At 47.2% G+C, this 23917-nt stretch overlaps 1 long non-coding RNA gene across 1 annotated transcript; it reads left to right on the top strand.

Moving 5' to 3' along the window:
• The first annotated feature begins 3 nt into the window (after positions 1-3).
• LOC142495431 (uncharacterized) lies at positions 4-22062 on the top strand. The gene is made up of 3 exons (XR_012801736.1): positions 4-130; positions 1740-1903; positions 21506-22062. It is a non-coding gene; the product is annotated as an uncharacterized LOC142495431 (long non-coding RNA).
• The last annotated feature ends 1855 nt before the right edge of the window (positions 22063-23917 follow it).

The raw sequence follows: 23917 nt of genomic DNA, 5'->3' as shown, positions 1-23917 counted from the left end.
TTCCGGGAGACGTCATATCTGCGACGGCTGAATTTGGCGGCCATATTTGTTGTGGCAAAAACATCACATTTTTTTTTAGTTGGTGTTGGCTGTCTGCAGGCACCAAGTTGGTGACGATGGCAAACGCAGTGTGAGTGCTATGTTATATTTGAATGATTTGATTATTGCCATCATCAAAACAAAACACGGGAAATAAAGAGACGAACAAACATATGAATTAGTACATTTACACATTTGTGAATATTGTAACAAATACATGTCACCTCTCACTGATTTCTTGTCATCCTCATTGATTTTTAGCATAGAGCAGACAATGTCATAGACTTTAATGGAGCCTTTCAGATCAAGATTAGCACTTTTCTATTGCAATGTAATGTGTTTGGTACAGAACCCCAAATCTCACTGATTTCAGTCTTTGGAAGTTGAAATCTCTGCTGTAGTTTTCACTTGAGTTGTGGGTGATTCCTGCAAATAGAATCCTGCTATACCACATTTGAACATAATCGGAAATGAATTACTTTATACTTATTGTGACGCCTAAAACCCTACATTAATACTAAGGGGGTATTTCTATATCTGCTGAAGGGGTCATTTGATTTTCACCCGAAAAAGGCCCAAACGGCAATTTAGGTAGATAAATGAGAACAATTCTTTATTTTTATTATTTATAGTGCCACACCCTTCCATCAGTGCTTACCATTTTCAATGACCCATTAACTAAAGAGGAGATTACAGAAACACTCCTCACATTAAAAGTAAAAAGTCAATGTGGACCTAACCTACTGCAATCAAAGTTCCTACGACTCTGTGCCCCAGCCATTGCCATACCGCTTGTCTCCCTTATCAACTATTTTATCTGCAGGCCATATCCCTAAGATCTGGAAAACTGCCAGAGTTGTCCCAATCTTCAAAAGTGGGGACAAAAGCACTGTCTCCAACTACAGGCCAATCTCTTTTCTCCAAATACTATCCAAAGTCATGGGAAAATGTGTCCAGTCCCAATTAAATGATTACTATATCAAGACTTCCTTAGCCAACTCCAATCTGTCTTTCACCCAAAACCCTCCACAGTAACTACCCTCTTAACAGTTTGAAATGAGATCCAGTGTGGAATGGAACTGGGACAACTTACTGGTGCACTATTCCTATATTTTGCAAAGGCTTTTGATACGGTTTATTATGTTATCTTACATGCTTCAGTGCTCTGGAATAGGGGAACACACTTTAAACTGGTTTTACTCCTACCTATCGGGTAGATTCCAATACTGTATGTGTCTATCTCAGGCTTTAACTTCAACCCCTGGGATGTCAACTGTGGGGTCTCGCAAGACTGTATTCTTGGGCTCCTACTCTTCTCAGTTTTCATTAATGATCTTCCTACAGCTTGTAAGGGAGCTTCAATATACATGTATGCAGATGACACAATCTTATATGCATACACTAGCCTCTCTGACCTTTGCAACATACTTCAATCTGAGTTCTCAAGACTTGAAAACTGGATTTCCGAGAACAAACTTTTTAAACAGTGAGAAGACTGTAACACTGGTATTTGGGACAAAGGCTACATTTATAAAGCTACCAATGACAGAACAACAGATCAGAACCAACTCTAATACCATCCTAGCCCCTGTCACTAGTTGTAAATATCTGGGCATATGGTTTGACTTCCATTTAACGTTTGTGTTGTACATTGATACCCTGACATCCAAAACTTACGCCAAACCTGGTGTACTTTATAGGAACAAATCCTCCCTAAACCCACTGGTCAGAAAGCGCATCGCACAGCGGAATGGGACATTTGGTCATGGCAACTTCGCCACACACAAATAGCCACCGGCGCTTTGCCGTGACTCACGCCGCAGCTGTTCCATTGCTTGTATCCCTGCCGCCGGCCTTGTCTAAGGTTAGTTTTATTTAATTTTTAGAGTAGGGGATTAATTTAAAGGGTTTTAGTGGGTAGCTTAGGGGGTAATTTAAGGGCTTTTAGTGCTTAGGGTAGGGGGTTCATTTAAGGGGTTTAAGCACTTACGGTAGAGGGTTAATTTAAGGGGTTTAGCGGTTAGGGTAGCGGGTTTTAGCGTGAGGGCTTAGGGTAGGGAGTTTAGGCACTTATCTTAGTGATAACAAAAAAATTGAAAAAACACGTGAACCTGTTTGTAGGTGTAAGATATAACACTTACAAACCACTCCAGTTTGATGCTTCTCCGCCCTCATGTAAACAGTTAGAGTGGCGGAGTCTTTTGATCAGTACTTGGTTCCTAGACTTTGGGTCGCCCCCTGACCATTTGCATTCCTTTGTGAGAAGGAATCTTCGCGGGTTTTTATCCCCGCTTTGGAATACAATATTAAAGTTAAAACACACACATATTAAAATATCCGGTTCCGTTAGGTCCAGCGGGTCCAAACTTCCCAGACCTTAATGCCGCAACTGGGACACTATAGGGTCCAAGTTTCAGCCCGCTGCGAACTTCAGAACCAGAGATACACAAATACCACTTAAACCGTGTCATACTTTAACACAAAATTCTCCGCTGTAACATAAATCACAGTTTTTCACTAAATCCCCATTGAAAACAACAGGCTCCGCCGCCATAGACTTTCAATGGTAATCCGCCGCCACTGGCGGCTATGGGAGTCTGCCGCCATAGACTTTCAGCGGGGCATCGCCGCCGTTGAAGCCTATGGGGTTTCTCCGCCATAGCCGGTCAATGGGAACCGGCCGCCATTGAAGTCTATTGGAAAAACTCCCGAACCTTTATTGTGGTCCATACTCCGTCGGGTTGGTCAGAGAGGGTCAGGAATGGTTTTGCAGCCATGCCGGGGCAGTGACTACAGGCACCCCAAACCATGGCCCTCTGGACCCTCCAGAACCGGAGTTATGGGCTTATGATTTGTAGGGTTTCGGACTTAGCCGTTTTCTCGTGCTGCTTCTGCCGCCGCCATTGGAACCTATGGCGCGACCCGCTCTGCCAGCACGACCCTTTCCGGTGGTCCTGGATTCTGGGACTCGGTGGTGGTCGAGTGAGGGGAGGCCTAGGAACTAGGGGCAAAAAGACTTTTATTCCTGGGTGCCCTAGAACCCAAGATTCCCACGCCACTTGACGTTGAACTTGACTAATCAGTGATGAAAGCTCTCTTTCAGACAATGTATCCGCTTTGCGGTTTTGCGGTTTGGACGGCTGCCAACTCGTTCCTGGAAAGCGCCGTCGAGGAATCTCCATTGAAGTCAATGAGCCCATTGACTTACAATGGGAAACCGCCGCTGCTCCTCTCGGACGCATCTGCTGGTCTTTGAGGGAAACAGGTCCAAAACAGCTATATCCGCCATTGAAATGAATGGAGCTCCAATGGCGGCCTATGGGACCCTGCAAAATGGTGCCTGAAAAGGCGGGAAAATTAAACAAAGGGCTATAATCACTATACAACTATTAACCCTTGCCCTCCCGGATGGATCCCAGTGTGTGTGTGGTGCAGACACTGACATTATAATGAAACATGGGAACAGGAGAACATACATTTTCATGACATAGCAAGGTGTAAACCACATTCCTTGACCGCAGTCCTGTTACCCCCTTGCCTCCCTGGTGAGGTCAGGGGGTGGCCATATGGGGTGCAGCCCCTTTAATACCGGACTAATCCCCCTCTCCCTCTACACCTCCCCTTCTTAATGGGTGACCTGTGGCCCACTAGCCCTAATGGGGAGTGGGGCACTGCTGGCACCATTAATGAACTCAGTCTCAGAGGGATAGCCCTGACGTGAAAGTCCATAAGCATTGCTGTTTTCACTACCCTTTTTGTGCTGAATAGTAAACTCAAATTCTTGCAAGGCCAAGCTCCACCTTAGCAACTTAGCATTCTCCCCTGATGCCCTCTGCAGCCAACTCAGGGGGTTGTGGTCTGTGAGGACCGTGAAAGCCCTTCCATACACATAGGGCTGGAGCTTTTTGGGTGCCACACAATGGCCAAGCACTCTTTCTCAATGGTGGCATAGGCCACCTCCCTGGGGAGTAGTTTTCGGCTGAGGTACACCACAGGGTGCTCTGCCATCATCCCCCACCTGGCTCAACACAGCCCCAATGCCATTGTCCGAGGCATCAGTCTGTATAAGGAAGTGTTTGGTATAGTCCGGGGCAGCCAGTATGGGGGCCCCAGCAAGCGCAGTTTTCAGTGCCTGGAATGCAGTCTCACAGGCAGGAGTCCAGGTGATAAGCACAGGCAATTGCTTCTTAGTCAAATCAGTCAGGGGTTTGGCCACGGCACTGTACTGTGGGACAAACTTCCTATAATACCCTGCGGTGCCCAAAAATGCCATGACCTGTTTCTTGGTTTTTGGAACAGGCCACTGAACTATGGCTTCTACCTTGGCTGGCTCTAGTTTGAGGTGCCCGCCACCCACCCTGTGCCCTAAGTACAGGACCTCTGCCATCCCTACCATACAGTGGCGACACAGTTTATCGCACTGCGGCCAGATCCGCAAGCCGGGAGATTTCCCGGCTTGCTAGTGGCCGCCCCTCGGCGTGCCGCGCGTCATAGACGCGCGGTCACGCTTCTTCGGGAGCGTGCGCCCCCTGCACGCGCGTCCAGGGCTCCCCGAGGGAGCCCTGGTGTCCCGCGATCGCGGGACGGCGGCAGGGGGTTCCGGGGGACCCGGCGGACCCGGCAGCGGTAGGGAGAGCGCCCCGATCGGAGGGCGCTCTTCCGCTGCTTCGGCGCGCGCCCGTCACTCTCGGGCGCGCGCCAGGCTACTGCTGCGGCCAAGAACGGGCAAATGCTCGAATAAACTTGGCCGCAGCAGTACACTTAGTGGGTTTCAAGGTAAGCCCAGCTTCCCTGATCCTATCCAGCACCGCAGCTACATGTCCTAAGTGGGAGTCCCACGAATTACTAAAGACAGCAATGTCATCTAAGTAAGCCCGGGCATAGCTCTGCATCCCTTCCAGAAACCTATTGACCAGGCGTTGGAAGGTAGCCAGGGCATTCTTCATCCCAAATGGCATCACTAAAAACTCATAGAGGCCACTTGGAGTGATGAATGCTGACTTCTCCCTAGCCTCCAGGGTCAGTGGGATTTACCAATAGCCTTTGCTCAAATCCATAGTGGTCAGATACTTTGCCCCCGCGAGTTCATCCAGTAACTCATCTATGCGGGGCATGGGGTAGGCATCTAACACCGTCCCAGCGTTGAGCAAGCGGTAGTCCACACAAAACCGGGTGGTCTTGTCCTTCTTAGGGACTAGAACTACCGGGATTGCCCAAGGACTCTGGGTCGGAGTAATTACCCCTAGGGTCAGCATCTCCTCTATCTCCCTCTCCATACTGGTCTTGACCTCTGCTGACACTATAAGCGTGCTTATGCAGAGGCTGCAGATCTCCTGTGTGCACTGGGTGTTTTGTGAGATTTGTGGTCCCTGGCATGTCAGTGAAGAGGACGCTGAATTTAGCTAGCATGTCCCTGGCTTCTTCCTGCTGCCTAGCACTCAACTGTGCCCCTATCTCCACCTGCTCCACAGTGTTTCCCTGCCTAGCCTCCCCTAGGAGATCAGGCAGAGCATTGCTCGCCAGATCCTCCAGCAGTGGGCTACAAATGGCCATTACTGCTCCCATACTCGGTGCTCTGTATTCCTTCAACATATTAACGTGATATGTCTTATGCCTCTCAGGCTCTACCTGTACAACGTAGGTGTACTCATTCACCTTTCAGGTGACCGGGTACGGTCCCGACCAGGCAGCCATCAACTTGTTCTCCCAAGTGGGTTTGAGAACAAGCACCTGCTGTCCTGGGGTGAATTCTCTGCTACGGGCATTCCGGCCATACCATTGCTTCTGCTTGGTCTGAGCGGCCCTGAGGTGGTCCTGGGTCACCCCCATGAGCATCTCTAACTGGTCTAGGAGATCTACTACATACTGGATCACTGAAGTATCAGTAGCAGTAGCCTCCCCTTCGCATCCCTCACGGAATAGGTCCAGAGGTCCACGTACCCTGCGGCCATATAGTTGCTCGAAGGGGGAGAAACCTGTAGATTCCTGCGGTACATCTCGGTAGGCAAACAGCAGGTGCTGTAAATGAATCTCCCAGTCTTTCCCTCCGCCTCTATAAAGGTCCGAAGCATCTGCTTCAGGGTACCGTTAAACCTTTCACATAATCCGTTTGTCTGGGGATGGTAAGGGGTAGTGCGCCGGTGCTGTACACCGCAGGCATCCCAGAGACAATGTAACAGTTCACTCATGAACTGCGACCCCTGATCGGTTAGGATCTCACTAGGGAAACCTACCCTAGAAAAAATGTTCAGCAAAGCTGCTGCCACTGTCTTGGCACTTATGGTGCCAAGCGCTACCGCCTCAGGTTACCGGGTGGCAAAATCCACCACCGTGAGGATGTAGCGCTTCCCTGACCTGCTAGGAATCATAAGGGGTCCTACAAGGTCCATTGCTACTTTCTGGAAGGGTTCCCCTATTATCGGTAGGGGTTTCAGGGGTGCCTTCACACGGTCACCTGCCGTACCCACTCACTGGCAGGCATCACAAGAGCGGCAGAAAGTGCCCACATCTCGAGATGCCCCCGGCCAGTAGTAACGCTGTAATAACCGGGCTCGCGTTCTGTGGACCCCCTGATGTCCCGCTAACGGAATAGAGTGAGCTACCCATAACAGTTGCTGTCGGTACCCCTGGGACACTACTAGCTGTCGCTTACCGGTCAATCCCTCCTCTATCCCTGGGTTCCCTTCTCTATACAGGAGTCCCTTATGCCATAGGCAGGGCTCAGTGCCTTCCCCTGCCTGAGACTCGGACGCCCGAAGTCTCATGCCGGCCAGGGTAGGGTCTGCCTTCACTGCCTCCATAAACTGGGCTCCTAATTCTGGCCACCCCCCAGTCATGTCATTGTCCGGAGAATGGGGAAGGGTGAGGGGGAGCAGTAAGTCAGTCTGTGGTTGCAACTGATCCTGGCTTACCTCCCCGGGCTCCTCTGCGCCCTCCGCTAACGTTGGTCCCAAAGCCTGGGTGACTGGCTCCGCCAGCATTGCCGTTGTCTGGCTCCAGGTAACCGCCGCCACTGCAGCGGGTTTGGGCACTCGGTCGTAGGTGCAGGTCATTGGTCCCAGATTGTTGCCAAGAAGAACTTCAGCATCCAAACCGGGTAAAACCCCCACCTCCCGCACACCCTGGCCCTCCTCCAATCCAAAAAGATTCTGGCCACTTGCAGGAAACGTGGTTCTCCGTCGGCCACAGTGATCTGTATCCCAGGGCCAGGGAGCAATTCCTCTGGCCGGACCATATCAGGTCGGACCAGGGTCACTGCAGCTCCTGAATCCATGAAGCTGACTGCTTGCCGGTCACCGACTGTGACCGGGGTGAGATGTCTGCTCCGGCCGTCCGTCTGCTGCAGGTCCGCGCTGAGATGTCCTCTGCTCCTGGCTGTAGGCACCGATGAAACCGGGACAGGCATTGCATGGGACGTCTCACTGGGAGTTGTTTCCATGACTGGTCCGGAGTCTTTGGTGGAAGCCACCCGCACGCGGGCTACAGGCTTCGCAGCTGGGGTGCGTTGCCCCTGATGGGGTCCGCCGGAACGCAGGGGTTCCGGGCAATCTGGTCTGATGTGACCAGGGCGGTTGCAGTTGTAGCACCGGCGCTTGTTCCGGAGCTCCCCCGCCTTCGGTGGACTGCTGCCCACAGGCAGCCTCTGAGTCCATTGGGGGGTATTAGCAGACTTTTTGGCCAGTGCCACCGCCACCGCCGCCTTGGCTACTGCTTTGGCGGGCATCAGGGCTCGGCTGGCCACATAGTCGTCTGCAAGCCTCGCCGCCTCCTGGTAAGTCTTGGGCTTCTTGTCGTACACCCAAGCTCTCACCGCCGGCGGGCACTGCTGCATGAGCTGCTCCTGAAAGATGAGGTCCAGCAGGCATTGGTAAGTCCGTGCCTCATAGCCCTCCACCGAACGTATCCCGTACAAAGCCATGCGGGTCACGTAGGTAACATAGGACTCCAGGGGCTGCCTCTCTTCCAGCCGGAATTTACCCCGGTAGGCTTCAGGGGTAAAACCGTACTGAAACAATAACAGTTCTTTCAGGTGTTCATAGTCATCAGCATACTCATCTGGAAGCGCCATTATCGTCTGCTTAGCCAAGCCGGATAGTAAGGGGTCCAAACGTGCAACCCGATGCTGGGGAAGCATTTTGTACCGCCGGCACTGTGTTTCAAAGTTCTTTAAAAAACTGTCGATCTGATTAGTACCTTCCACGAACTTGGTGAGACTGTGCTGGTCCAGTTTGAGTTCATCTTTGTTGGGTTGGACAGGGGGGCAATAAGCGGGTCTGTTCACTGCCATAGTGATAAACTGCAGCCACTCCTCCGGTGTCCCTCTGTCACCCCACGCAGTAATCTGTGCCAACATTTCAGGGGTGAACGGACTGGTAGCCGCAGCAACCAGTACCTCTCCTGTTGCACTGCTCTCGGGAGGTGCACTCGTTCCCTCCCCTGGGTTCCTTCCCTGACCTCCGGGTGGCTGTATACGGGCAAACTGAGCCATATCCTGAGGCTCTGCAAGCCGGGCTTCATCGTCACCGATTGCTGCTATCATGTCTGCGGCCTCCTTGTTCTCATAAGGCAGTCCATATTCACGGCACTTGTCTTTCAGCTGAGCTCGGGTCCTGATGTTGGATGAGCCTTCAGCCTCGCTCATGGTTCACGGTCACAGCAGTGAGGTGGTGTTACAACTTGTGTTAACTGTTGCACTACTTTGTGTTCAATATCTTTAGTCCCAGGAACTCGCAATTCCCCTCGAGTTCCCACTATATTACAGGGTCCCGCAGTACACTGTAATACAGTTTCAGTTCAATCCCGCAGCTGCCACCAGTTTATTATATGCTTGTCACGGTAACTTATGACAAGATATAATATACACCAAATATCTGGGTTGAACTGAACGAGGCTTAGATATAATAAAGTATATTTATTCCTTAAATAGGTGAACACAGCAATATAGTACAATTAACAGGCAATAAGGTAACACTTACTTAGGGTTGGGGGATGAAGAAGTATCAGATAGCAATTCTCCAGCAATCGGGTGACATTCAAGATGTAATCAGAAGAACTAGGACTGTAGGGTTGTCAACAGTTTATATACCTTTGTAACCCTATTCTTAACATTGAATACAGACTATTGGTGAACAATTATCTGTATCCAATCTAACGTGGGAACACAGTTTAACCCATGCCCCCCAGCTAGTTAGCCCATGCGTACTGGGACTCTGAGGGTCTCATTTTAGTAGTCCCACATCTAAATCAGGGGCGCCGGACAGTCTACCAGATGAAGTATCTGGCAGGATCTTCATTGTTTGTAGGTGTAAGATATAACACATACAAACCACTCCAGTTTGATGCTTCTCCGCCCTCATGTAAACAGTTAGAGTGGCGGAGTCATTTGATCAGTACTTGGTTCTTAGACTTTGGGTCGCCCCCCTGACCATTTGCATTCCTTTGTGTGAAGGAATCTTCACGGGTTTTTATCCCCGCTTTGGAATACAATATTAAAGTTAAAACACACACATATTAAAATATCCAGTTCCGTTAGGTCCAGCGGGTCCAAACTTCCCAGACATTAATGCCGGAACTGGGACACTATAGGGTCCAAGTTTCAGCCCGCTGCGAACTTCAGAACCGGAGATACACAAATACCACTTAAACCATGTCATACTTTAACACAAAATTCTCCGCTGTAATATAAATCACAGTTTTTCACTAAATCCCCATTGAAAACAACAGACTCTGCCGCCATAGACTTTCAATGGTAATCCGCCGTGCAGCCATGCCGGGGCAGTGACTACAGGCACCCCAAACCATGGCCCTCTGGACCCTCCAGAACCGGAGATATGGGCTTATGATTTGTAGGGTTTCGGACTTAGCCATTTTCTCGTGCAGCTTCTGCCCCCGCCATTGGAACCTATGGCGCGACCCGCTCTGCCAGCATGACCCTTTCCGGGGGTCCTGGATTCTGGGACCTGGTGGTGGTCGAGTGAGAGGAGGCCTAGGAACTAGGCGCAAAAAGAATTTTATTTCTGGGTGCCCTAGAACCCAAGATTCCCACGCCACTTGACGTTGAACTTGACTAATCCGTGATGAAAGCTCTCTTTCAGACAATGTATCCGTTTTGCGGTTTTGCGGTTTGGACGGCTGCCAACTCGTTCCTGGAAAGCGCCGTCGAGGAATCTCCATTGAAGTAAATGAGCCCATTGACCTACAATGGGAAACCGCTGCTCCTCCTCTCGGACACCATCTGCTGGTCTTTGAGGGAAACAGGTCCAAAACAGCTAGATCCGCCATTGAAATGAATGGAGCTCCAATGGCAGCCTATGGCACCCTGCAAAATGGTGCCTGAAAAGGCGGGAAAATTAAACAAAGGGCTATAATCACTATACAACTATTAACCCTTGCCCTCCCGGATGGATCCCAGTGTGTGTGGTGCAGACACTGACATTATAATGAAACATGGGAACAGGGGAACATACATTTTCATGACATAGCAAGGTGTAAACCACATTCCTGGACCGCAGTCCAGTTACCCCCTTGCCTCCCTGATGAGGTCAGGGGGTGGCCATATGGGGTGCAGCCCCTTTAATACCGGGCCAATCCCCCTCTCCCTCTACAGGTATCTAGAGCAAAATCTCATATTGAGCGTCTGATCCCACGGGCTGTGTCAGATGAAGTGTCCAGGATCTCCTCTCTACCAATAACCGATTCCTGCTGGAAATGGTGTCAGTCCTGGTCTGATGGGCTTCCCGAGGTGTGAGCGCTGTTGCGTGGTCCCTCCACACTGATGGCAAATGCCAATTAAACGTGCCAGAGTTTCGCCAGCTACCGCTGACATCACAGGTTCAGTCGCTGCTTGTTGCAACCCGCTGGATGTAATAATCAAAACGTCCTGTATAGCCGTATACTCTGAATGCAGTAACAGTGTGCAGCTGAATGCAGAGGCAGGCGCGCGTGCAGCGCAGGCAACGGGGCCACAGCCTAAGTCATAAATTGCATACTACACAGAGGGGAGGTGTAGGCTTTACCCACAGATAACATTCCAATTGCCTTGTTTCTAAGAGAGTTTTTTTGGCTTAATCAATTGTAACATCGCCCAAAGAAGAGATCAGTATATCTCGAAAGCTCGCACAAATAAAAGCCTTTTAGCCACCGAACAGTATCGACTATTTGTTTTTGATTATTACAGTAAGCTCGGCTAACACGGTATATATATATATATATATATATACTGTATATATATAAAATCTGCAAACAAACTTTTGAAAGAGGTGACTTTTTATTCTCCCATAATTTATATGCATTGTATTTTAACAGTACAAAAGATCAATTTTAAGTTCTGCTGCTCAATATCTTAGATTTATGTGGATGCATCTCCGCTACAACTACATTCTACAATTTATTGAGGTGTCTGCGGCCTGATGTCATGCGCCTGATTAACATGCGATGTGTCCGTATAAAAAAACAGTGAAAAGCTCAAAGAACCCAGTGGACATGCTGACGGAACCCGGGGTTCTGTGGAACCCCATTTGAAAACCATTGGCCTAGACAAAACAGTTTTCCAAATATCCCATAAAATTTTGGGCATAACTGGGCTGAACGTGGTCACCATCGCCGTTCCACAGATTTGTAAATAAAATTAATTATTAAAATAATTGTAACAAATAATATCCTGTTATTTATTTGATTAACACGTGTATTACTACTGTGAAGTGCTATGTACATTAATGGCGCTATATAAATATAACAAGAAAAGCTGCACACCACAATGACAAATAAGATACTTGCTGAGACCGGTGCTCCTGGTTCAGGGATATCTGCCTAGAACATCCAGCAATGGAGAAAGTAGAATGATCCAGGGCAACTTCGGATTTCTTTAGAAAAATTTATTCAGCACAAAACACAATGTTTCATCCCTCCTAGGGGACTTTATCAAGTGACTGGCTTGCAAAGACTACAAAAATGTCCAGTAGAAATAGCCATAAACATCCAGGTGAAAACACTTAAAACACCACCAATTACCCCCCAGAAGTCACAGGATTGTCAGCATCTTGATCCTCCATGCGGTGTTTGCCCCGGTCCGGTCGCGCTGACGTCATCAGATGGTTCCTACGCGTTGACGTCATCAACATGTCCCTCTGCGTGGTGCGATCCGGCTGCCTGAACAGGCATAAGGGCTTGTTGACGTGCTCCCTCTGCTCCTCCTCTGGATGTTGTCCCTCCGTCGTCCCGTAGTCTCGCGATATTTCAAGGGTTTCGGTGATGTCATCAGTGATAGGCTTAGATCTTCTCTATCTCCTTAGCTGGTGATGCTGTTTTTTCGCACATGCGCAATGCATCCGCATTTCTGTTAGGCTTTGATACCAGGGGGAAGAGAGCTTAATCTAGCTCGTGGATAAAACATCAGATCTGGGTGGAATAATGAAGAGAGGAGAGAGTTTATTCAATGTGAATACATCAATAAAGTGCCACTATACCCTAAAAAAAGATTTAAAATATGGATAATTTCTTTCATGATTTTTGGTTGTTCAAGAACAGCAGCAGCAGCAAGAGTGAATACACACTTTAGAAGAGAAATTCACATTAGATCAAAAAACATATTAGCGACTATTGAGGAAGCAATTAAGGGACAAATAGTCATTAAGTCCCCTAGTGGTGACTGTATCAAGTGTGCACGTCCAGAAGGCTTCTCTCTGAAGTAATGCTATGTCCCTCTCTGAACCTGGAGTAGATGTAACTACTGATTCTATCCCCATAACCTTCAATGAACCTACTGTATATTTGTGATCTGTACAATGTGTGATAAGTACAGTCTCTTCCTGTTACGCCGGTGCTGCCCGCAGACCAGACCCGTCCCCTGTGCTGAGGTGGGACGTAGGGATACACGCACCCGCAGCAAAGGGAGCGCGTCCGGAGTGTGGTGTTAGTGTTGCCTGGCCAGGTATAGTAAGGAGACAATACTTGCCGGTACCGATAGTAGAGGAGGAGTAGTTATTGCCGTTGCCAAGATCAGGGATTGGAGAGTTGCGGATGGTCGAAGGTATAAGCCGTGTTACAGGGATGCCAGAAGTCACGAAGTCCAAGTAGAGCCGAAGTCGAGAGCCAGAGGGGGTAGTTGTCCAATCCGCGTCAATACCTGAGGAGTCACTGAGAGAGTAGTCAAATGCTTCCATACAGAACTATGTCGAGCGACGAGTGATGGGAAGCACAGGCATAATAAGGCTGGGCAGGCCAATGGGAAAAGGGGGCAGGCCTGGAGGACTGTAAGAAGTCCTCCCTGATAGGAGGGAGGTGTTACAGCCCAGCTGAGTGTAATCATTGATTTGCATGGAACTGTGTGATGCTTAGGGGCGACGCCTCACTGCAGGAGCAGTGGTTAAAAGTGCTCTGTTAGGCGTGTGCTCTGTAAGCTGGGAATGCATGCACATAAGGTCTGGGGCGGGTGGATGCGTGTGTGTGTGGATTCGGTGACTGACGCGCGTATGCGCATGGGGTCAGAGACAGATGCACGTGTGTGCATAGAGCGTGGAGCTGGGGACACACGCAGAGGCTGCGGTTCAACAGGCACCTCTTCGGTTGGTGCAATCCTGTGATGGCGAGGAGCCAGAGTGCCAGTGGCAGACAACGGAGGTATGTGGGAATTGCGCTGCAGACGCTTGGACGCCTGAGTACCGACGGGAGGTGAGTAATGGTCGCGCTGACGGCGCTTAGACACCAGATACCTTACAGTACCCCCCCCCCTTCAGGAATGGCCTCAGGACGGTCCTTAAATGGTTTGTTTGGAAACTTCTTCCTGAAAGTCTTCAGAAGAACCGGAGCGGGGATATCACGAAGTGGAACCCAAGACCTTTCTTCTGGGCCGAAACCCTTCCAGTGCATGAGAAACTGCAGTTGACCCCTGGATATGCGAGAATCGAGCAGGGACTGGACCTCATATTATTCCCTATTCTGGGTAATAACCGGATCAGGCCTACGGTTATGGTTGGGGAAGAAATGACTGGATACGAATGGCTTGAGTAGAGATGTGTGAAACACGTTTGGTATCTTCATGCTGTCAGGAAGTTGAAGCCGGAATGCTACTGGATTAATCTGTTCAGTTATCAGAAAAGGGCCCAGGAACCTCGGCGCCAATTTTGGGGAAGGTACCTTCAAATAAATGTTTCTTGAGGACAGCCATACCATATCCCCTGGCTTGTATCTGGGTGCTGGACGGCGGTGGCGATCTGCCTGATGTTTGGCCCGTTGAGAGGCGGTAAGAAGAGCAGACTGAATCTTGGACCATGCTGATTGCAGAGATGTGACACGGTCGTCTACAGCCGGGACTCCGGAAGGAATGTTGGGGACGGGAAGACATGGGGGATGAAAACCGTAATTGATGAAAAATGGCGACTCTCGGGTGGACTCGTTGGTAGCGGAGTTAAAAGCATATTCGGCCCATGGCAAAAGTTGTGCCCAATCATCCTGAGAATTGGAAATGAAACACCTCAGGTATTTTTCCAGGGACTGATTGACCCTTTCTGTTTGACCATTGGACTGAGGATGGTAAGCTGAGGAAAAAGAAGAAGAGATCCCTAGTCTTTTGGTAAAAGTTCTCCAAAATCTGGATACGAACTCTGACCCTCTGTCAGACACGTTGGACGAAGGAATACCATGAATGCGAAAGATGTGATCAGTGAAGATATCAGCAAGGGTGGGTGAGGTGGGAAGTCCTTTGAGCGGGATAAAGTGAGCCATCTTAGAAAAACGATCCACCACCACTAAAATCGTATTCATCCCTTTGGACCTTGGCAACTCCACAATAAAATCCATTGATATGTGTGACCATGGACGTTCTGGGATGGGCAGAGGAAGGAGAAGACCGTGAGGCCTTTGATGAATTGTCTTGTTTTGCGCACAGACCGGACAAGCGTGCATATATTCGAAAATGTCTTTGGACATCTTGGGCCACCAAAAGTTGCGACGTATAAGGTCCAAAGTCTTTTTGTAGCCAGGATGACCAGCTGCTCTCGAGGCATGTCCCCAATCCAGAACCTCGGGTATGAAATTAGGTCTCACGAAGAGCTTGCCCCTGGGGACCTTCAGGTTCTTTGGAATGGGCCTTTGTGACTTGACGATCTTGTCAAAGCTTCTGAAGGAAGATGCGGCGAAAATCTTCTCGTGAGGTAAAATGGTCTCCATGGAATCTTCTGGTCTCTCTTCGGAAGAATGTTGTCTTGAGAGAGCATCGGCTTTGACATTTTTAGTCCCAGGAATATATGACAGTTGGAAATTAAATCTGGAAAAGAACAAAGACCAGCGGGCTTGCTGTGGACCCAGACAGCGAGCGTTCTCTATATATAATAAATTCTTATGGTCTGTGAGGATGGTGAACGGTTCCCTCGACCCTTCCAGGAGATGCTTCCATTCTTGAAGTTTGTCCAGGGTAGAAAGGGTGCGACGATATCAGGGATACACCAAAAAATAAGGAACATATAATAGTGCAATAAATCAAAACAATCTGGATAGCAAGAAAACTTGGCTCTTTAGCAATGCCTACTTACAGCAGGTCAGAATTAAAACAGCATTGTCTACACAACTGGTAGAAGTGGATCAGGATCTTCCGAATCAGCACTGGTTTTCAACAGGGAATATGGTCAGATCAGCTCTCAGACGGGAGATGTTGTAAGGTGGATATCATGCAAAACAAGGGCAGATCGAAATATTATTCGGTTTCTTGAGGAAGCTGTCATTGACAGCGAAACGCGTAGAGCCAGTCACAGTTGCAGCTGCCTTTGAACTGAAGGCTCCCTGAGTTGCCGTGTTCCCTCACTGCCCGCCTCCAGAGCTCCTCGACCGGACCGGACGTCGTCACTGCCGTACCGGATGTGACGTCAGACGCCATCTTCCACACGGTCTGATGCGAGTAATGGAGAAGAGTAGCTGATAGCTGTACCACACGGGTCCGGCACTCCTTTGCCTCAAGTAAAACATTACGTGTACATGTCTAATGTAATGTATTGTGGGTACGATTTTTATGCCTTTTGTTGCTTTTCAACTATAAATTTAATTTCGATCTGTACCATGGTCTGCCCTTGTTTTGCATGATATCCACCTTACAACATCTCCCGTCTGAGAGCTGATCTGACCATATTCCCTGTTGAAAACCAGTGCTGATTCGGAAGATCCTGATCCACTTCTACCAGTTGTGTAGACAATGCTGTTTTAATTCTGACCTGCTGTAAGTAGGCATTGCTAAAGAGCCAAGTTTTCTTGCTATCCAGATTGTTTTGATTTATTGCACTATTATATGTTCTTTATTTTTTGGTGTATCCCTGATATCGTCGCTCCCTTCCTACCCTGGACAAGCTATCTCTGAAAGGATTTCATACATATTCCTGGAAGGTTGAGAAATTTATTAGAGATCACCTTTTCACTTATTTTAAAGTATATGCACTTTTATTCACATATTGGGGGGCCTATGCAGAGAGCAGCGCTATTTCGAAATTCGCCATTTTTTGGAGAAAATCGCGCAGAAAGCAGCAGAAAATGGCGAGTTCCGAAAAACGCGCCAATTTTTCTTTTCTATTTGTAAAACTCGCCTCGCGGCTGGCGAGAACCTCAATCTCGCCAGTTTAAAAAATATCCGTATGCAGAGAGGCGCGAACGGCATCTAGCGGCTGTTCGCGCCAATAAAATGGCGCGATTGTCTCCGTTTTGACTCGCCAGAAAAAACTGCCACTCGCGGACATTGCAAAGGGAAAAAAAAAGGCGCGAATTTGTTTTAACACATTTCTGAAGCGCGCATCTCGCCAATTTAAACTCGCCACACGCATCCATGTTAAACATAGCAGAATTCGCACTTTTCTGCATATGGAGATTAAAACTCTCCAAAAAAGCTACTTTTTAATAAATTCGCCAATTTTAAAATTCGCTGCTCTCTGCATAGGCCCCTGGGTGTGTTAGCGCCGTTTACAAGTCACGTTAAGTTAACTCCATTCTTGAAGTGCCATTTTAACAGCCAGTAACTCTCTGTTCCCCACGTCGTAGTTCCTCTCCGCTGAGGTAAATTTCTTCGAAAAGAATGCGCAGGGATGCAATTTTTCTTGGGGTGAAAGTCTCTGGGATAGAATGGCACCGGCGCCAGAATCAGAGGCGTCCACCTCCAACACGAAAGGGAGATCAGTGTTGGGGTGATAGAGAACCGGTGCGGACACAAAAGCCTCCTTAAGTGTGTTGAAGGCGGTATTGGCCTCTGGTGACCAAACCGACGGATCGGCCCCCTTCTTCGTAAGGGCTGTGATAAGTGCAACAATTCTGGAGAAATAACAGATAAACTTGCGGTAGTCGTTCGCAAATCCCAGGAAGCGCTGGACGGATTTAAGAGAGTCGGGTCTATGCCAGTTAGTAACGGCTTTTAATTTGTCCGGATCCATCATGAAACCATCGCTGGAAATAATGTAGCCTAAAAACTGGGTCGAAGTCTGATGGAAGGTACATTTCTCCATCTTGGTATATAAGCGATGTTCACGAAGGCGAAAGAGTACGTAAGATGTATGAAAGATGTGGTCCTGTAAATCCTTTGAAAAAATCAGGATATCATCCAGATAGACTATAACAAAGTCGTTGAGTACTTTACGGAAGACATTGTTAATGAAATCTTGAAAAACGGCCGGAGCATTACACAGTCCGAAAGGCATCACAAGGGATTCGTAGTGGCCACTACGCGTGTTGAAGGCCGTTTTCCATTCGTCTCCTTGATGTATGCGTACAAGATTATAAGCTCCCCTGAGGTCCAGCTTGGAGAAGACTTTGGCACCTTGCAACCTATCAAAAAGTTCAGTGATAAGGGGGAGTGGGTAGCGATTCTTTACGGTGATGCGGTTAAGCCCTCTATAATCAATACAAGGTCTTAAAGTTCCATCCTTCTTCTTTACGAAGAAGAACCCTGCTCCAGCTGGTGAAGTAGATGGACGAATAAAACCTTTCTTCAGGTTCTCCTGGATGTACTCGTCCATAGCCTTAGTTTCGGGGAGAGACAGAGGATAAGTCTTGGACTTAGGTAATGTGTAACCAGGAATCAGGTCAATAGGACAGTCATATGACCTGTGTGGAGGTAGAAGGTCAGATTGTACCTTATAAAATACGTCCAGAAACTGGTGGTAAACCATAGGGAGGTTCGTCTCAGGAACGGTGGTATTCGCTAGGAGTCGCTGTGGTTCGCCTGACCTTGGTTCCCAAGTGATGGGGTTGGTGGATGTCCAATTGATCCGTGGGTTGTGTAGTTGTAACCATGGCAAACCTAGGGTTATGGGTGTTCCCGGAGCCTGAATTACGTCGAGGGTCAGGGTTTCCTTGTGATTATCAGAGGAAAGTACAACCGGAACCGTCTCTAATGAGATAAATGCCGGCGTGAGTGGATGCCCATCAATTCCGACCAAGGCGATGGGGATCTTTTTCTCCACGAGCGGTATCTGGTAGTGTTTGGCGAACTCTTGATCCACGAAATTGCCTCCGGCTCCGGAGTCTATGAAGGCTACTGTGGAGACGCGGAACTTACGGCCTGAGAGGCACACGGGTATAGTGAGTTTCTTAGGGAATCCTTTTTGGTGAAGGGGACGAGGAGACATAACACCCACGAAGAGCCCCTTCATACTCACTGGGTGTTCCCGTTTTCCAGAGATGGAGGACATTCTTGGGTCAGATGTTTTTGCGGGTCCGCAATAATAGCACAATTCCCCGGCGTGGCGGAATTGCCATATTGGTGTGCGAACCCGTTGAACCCCCAACTGCATCGGTTCGGATGAGTCCAAGGAAGGACGGAGCGGTGAAGTGGACCTGGGGACTGTAGTAGTGCTGAGAGAGAGAGATGAAGAGGTTACCGAGCGAGTGCGCTGGCGCTCCGTGCGGCGTACCTGAATACGTTGGTCCACTCTAATCGCCAGAGTGGTGAGATCCTCCAAAAGACCTGGCCTGGGTTGGAGGGCAAGTACATCCTTGATGCTGTCTGATAGTCCTTGCCAGAATACGGCGACGTAGGCCTCCTGTTCCCAGTTGGTCTCTGCTGCAAGGGTCCGGAACTCTATGGCATATTCAGTCACCAGTCTTCGCCCTTGAGTAATCTGTAAAAGAGAAGAAGACGCCACCTCCCGACGTGCGGGGGAATCAAACACTTGCCTGAATTCCGTCTTGAAGGCTGAGTAATTCTGGGTAAGGTCATCTCGCCACTCCCAGTGGAATGGAACTGTGTGATGCTTGGGGGCGACGCCTCACTGCAGGAGCAGTGGTTAAAAGTGCTCTGTTAGGCGTGTGTTCTGTAAGCTGGGAATGCATGCACATAAGGTCTGGGGCTGGCATGCGTGTGTGCGTGGATTCGGTGACTGACGCGTATGCGCATGGGGTCAGAGACAGATGCACTTGTGCGCATAGAGCGCGGAGCTGGGGACACACGCAGAGGCTGCGGTTCAACAGGCACCTCTTCGGTTGGTGCAATCCTGTGATGGCGAGGAGCCAGAGGGCCAGTGGCAGACAACGGAGGTATGTGGGAATTGCGCTGCAGATGCTTGGACGCCTGAGTACCGACGGGAGGTGAGTAATGGTCGCGCTGACGGCGCTTAGACACCAGATTCCTTACACTTCCTTCTTACCGTTAATTTTGCTGCGATGCTCTATAAACCTTGTCTTAAGCATGTGGCTTGTCTTTCCTACATAAAGCAACCCACAAGGGCACTTAAAGCTGCAGTTCAGTCTTTTTTTTTTTTTTTTTACATTTATTTTTTTACTTCAATAGTTTCATGTGTGCAATCTCTAATTACCTAAAGAACTGTATAGCTGCAGGTCAATTCGTTCTCCATGTATTGATAGGTCGAAATTTGGTGACATATTAAAAGCTGGGATTTGTTTATAATCTGCTTTTCTGTCAGTGGAAGCTCATGAATATTCATGAGCAATCCTGCACTGACACGTGCTAGAGGGAGGGCAGGGCTGACAAAGGGGTGTGCCAGGGCTTGTGACAGGACATGAAGGAGCAGTGCCTTAGCAAATGGCTGTTAAAATAGAATATAAGAAAATTGGTCTTTCAAAGTTGTTTTTTTAAAAACTGAAAATGCTAAAAGTATTTTTTCTTACTACAGAACTGATTTATTAAAAAAAACACACATGCAGGATATTGACTGAACTGCAGCTTTAATGACATTAATGATGTTTGTGGAAAAACACGTAATTCTACTTTTAATTTTGTATTTTTGGTCACTCCGTGGGTGACAAAATGTATCTCCTGTAGTGAGGCTATTGCAGACCAAAGCACTTATAACATCCTGATTTTTGACACTCAGAAAGTGTGGTGCTGCAAGATATTTGTCATCACTTGCTGTAATGAGCATGTCTTTTAGATTTTGACCTTTCTGATATGCAAATTGTGGGGGCTCACTGCATATAGGGCCTATTAGGGCATCAGCTTGAAGAACCCTCCAATGTTTACAAATACTGTTTTTAATTTGTTTACTAGCTGTAGTATACTTGCTGACTATATTGATCCTTTCTGTTCCTGTATCACGTTTCACCTCTTGAACCTCCTTGCTAAGTATTTTATCAATATCAGACGGTTTGTGCCCTCGTGAGACAAACCTCTGTTTGATATCTGTTAATGTCTCTTTTAATGTTTCAGGTCTACTAACAATCTTAGTAGCCCTTATTTTCTGAGAGAACGGCAACATTGCCTTAAGAGGTTCTGGATGGAAGCTTGATGCGTGAAGTGTTGCATTACGATCTGTAGGTTTTCGATAAAGGTCTGTGTTAAGACTGTGCCCATCATAAGTGATGAGTACATCTAAAAATGATATCTGGGTGGGACTCCAGTTGTTGGTGAACCGAACTGGGGTCGGGAACCTATCTAAGTATGTAAAAAAATCTATGAGCTGTTCATCCGTTCCATCCCAGATAAAAAACAGATCATTTATGTAACGACAGTAAAAAATCATTTTGTCAGAGTAAACGGTGTTATAAATGTATTTAGCCTCAAAATCAGCCATGTATAGATTTGTATATGAGGGGGTGACATTATTGCCCATGGCAGTACCCATGATTTGAAGATAGAATTTCTCCTCATATTTAAAATAATTTTTATGCAAAATGAAATGCAACAATAAGAGAATAAAATCTATGGGTGGCCGTGTAGTATGTTCTTTTTCAAGCGCCTGTCTCACTGCATTCACACCTTCCTCATGGGGAATAATAGTGTATAGGCTGGTCACATCCATGGTGACCAGCAGAATATTTTTATCCTGTAACGGGAATGCTGTGAGTTTGCTCAAAAAATCATATATATCTTTTATGTATGATTTGCCCTTTGTTACAAGTGGTTGTAAAAATTGATCTACAAAGATAGCCAATGGCTGATTGATAGAGCAAGTTGCTGAAATAATGGGCCTTTTAGGGTATAGTGGCACTTTATTGATGTATTCACATTGAATAAACTCTCTCCTCTCTTCATTATTCCACCCAGATCTGATGTTTTATCCACGAGCTAGATTAAGCTCTCTTCCCCCTGGTATCAAAGCCTAACAGAAATGCGGATGCATTGCGCATGTGCGAAAAAACGACATCACCAGCTAAGGAGATAGAGAAGATCTAAGCCTGTCACTGATGACATCACCGAAACCCCGAAATATCGCGAGACTACGGGACGACGGAGGGACAACATCCAGAGGAGGAGCAGAGGGAGCACGTCAACAAGACCTTATGCCTGTTCAGGCAGCCGGATTGCACCACGCAGAGGAACCTGTTGATGACATCAACGCGTAGGAACCATCTGATGACGTCAGCGCGACCGGACCGAAGCACACACCGCATGGAGGATCAAGATGCTGACAATCATGTGACTACTGGGGGGTAATTGGTGGTGTTTTAAGTGTTTTCATCTGGGTGTTTATGGCTATTTATACTGGACATTTTTGTAGTCTCTGCAAGCCAGTCAGTTGATAAAGTCCCCTAGGAGGGATGAAACGTTGTATTTTGTGCTGAATAAATTTTTCTAAAGAAATCCGAAGTTGCTATATAAATAAAGACATACAATACAATACTGTATTCTGTATTGTCAATTTATTAATTACCAAATTGAATCAGTCTGCAGGGAAAATCAAACGCATCTAAACACTTTAATTTTTTGATGTGTGATACTGCTTTGAAACATTATATTTCTGAACTTCCTCAGATTATTTATAAGGAGCCAGGAACATCAAAAATATTGTGAGTAAAACGGGAACGGGAAAATAATAATAAAAAGGAAGAAAATGTGAAAAGGTATGAACAAAAAACAAGGGCGTATCTCGGGAGCCCCCGAGAGTAGCCCTTGCGCCCAGAGGGTGGGTCATCTGACTCCATCTTAAAGATGGACCAGTCTCCTGTGTTGGAGACATCCCACCCTGGGTCTTGGTATCGGTCCCTCGAATCTGGGGACCGAAAAAGGGGACACATGCGCGAGGGAGGGTACTTCCCCCGGCACTTTTTGTAAAGGAAATGCTATACAATACTGTATTCTGTATTGTCAATTTATTAATTACCAAATTGAATCAGTCTGCAGGGAAAATCAAACGCATCTAAACACTTTAATTTTTTGATGTGTGATACTGCTTTGAAACATTATATTTCTGAACTTCCTCAGATTATTTATAAGGAGCCAGGAACATCAAAAATATTGTGAGTAAAACGGGAACGGGAAAATAATAATAAAAAGGAAGAAAATGTGAAAAGGTATGAACAAAAAACAAGGGCGTATCTCGGGAGCCCCCGAGAGTAGCCCTTGCGCCCAGAGGGTGGGTCATCTGACTCCATCTTAAAGATGGACCAGTCTCCTGTGTTGGAGACATCCCACCCTGGGTCTTGGTATCGGTCCCTCGAATCTGGGGACCGAAAAAGGGGACACATGCGCGAGGGAGGGTACTTCCCCCGGCACTTTTTGTAAAGGAAATGCATATTTTGTAGACTGTGACAGCAAACGTGACAGTGATCATAACATAGTGCAACTGATAGCGACAAGTGATTCCTATTTGTAACGTAAACAGTGATGTTAACATTAATAATAACGGGAATAATTGATGGAATAACAGTGACCGTAGGCCGAATAGCCTATATGTTTGTGTACTTATCTAAAGTGAACAGCATCTGAACAACTTTTAACAAACTTTCTTATCCGAATTGAAATAGGTATATATGTATCTGTATACTATCTGCATAAACATTCATGACAGATATGATAATTAAAATAAACAATGTATTTTAGCCGATTAGGTTGTTGTCAGCTATATGTGGTATAATGAAGTACCGGATTAAATATATTGACCTTATCAATAACTGAGTTGACCTACAGTATCTGGGCTCAGTAACCTATGTACCAAAGCATATGCATACAAAACGTACGGTAATTATAGCACGTAGAAAGAGAATACCCGAAGTGTATTGCATATATCTCTTATATACCCTACCCTTCATGTAGATATATACCAACCCACCTGTACCGCATGAATGTGTTGGTGCTGGAGTGTCTCTGATATTGATATGACAATTATGCCGTGATATAGAATATCCTTTTATAGCCTATCTTTGCCACCCAAACTGACGTAAGGTGGGTGTCGTATTAATACCCTATAGACCCTGTCTAACAATAGATTTATATATATATACATATACATATATATACATACATACACATACACACACACACACATACATACATATACACACACACACAAATACACATACATACACACACATATACATATAACACATTATGCCATGAATATTATAACAATATCTTATATAACATGTATTACCTATATTATATTACAGGTGTCAGGTATACTTTGTATTAGGGGTGCATGCATAGTAGTACATAGACTGACCATATCTAATCTTACTT

This window comes from Ascaphus truei, chromosome 5 (assembly GCF_040206685.1).
Source record: "Ascaphus truei isolate aAscTru1 chromosome 5, aAscTru1.hap1, whole genome shotgun sequence".
In the NCBI taxonomy this organism is placed as follows: Eukaryota; Metazoa; Chordata; class Amphibia; order Anura; family Ascaphidae; genus Ascaphus; species Ascaphus truei.
This window is presented reverse-complemented; position numbering and strand designations above follow the sequence as displayed.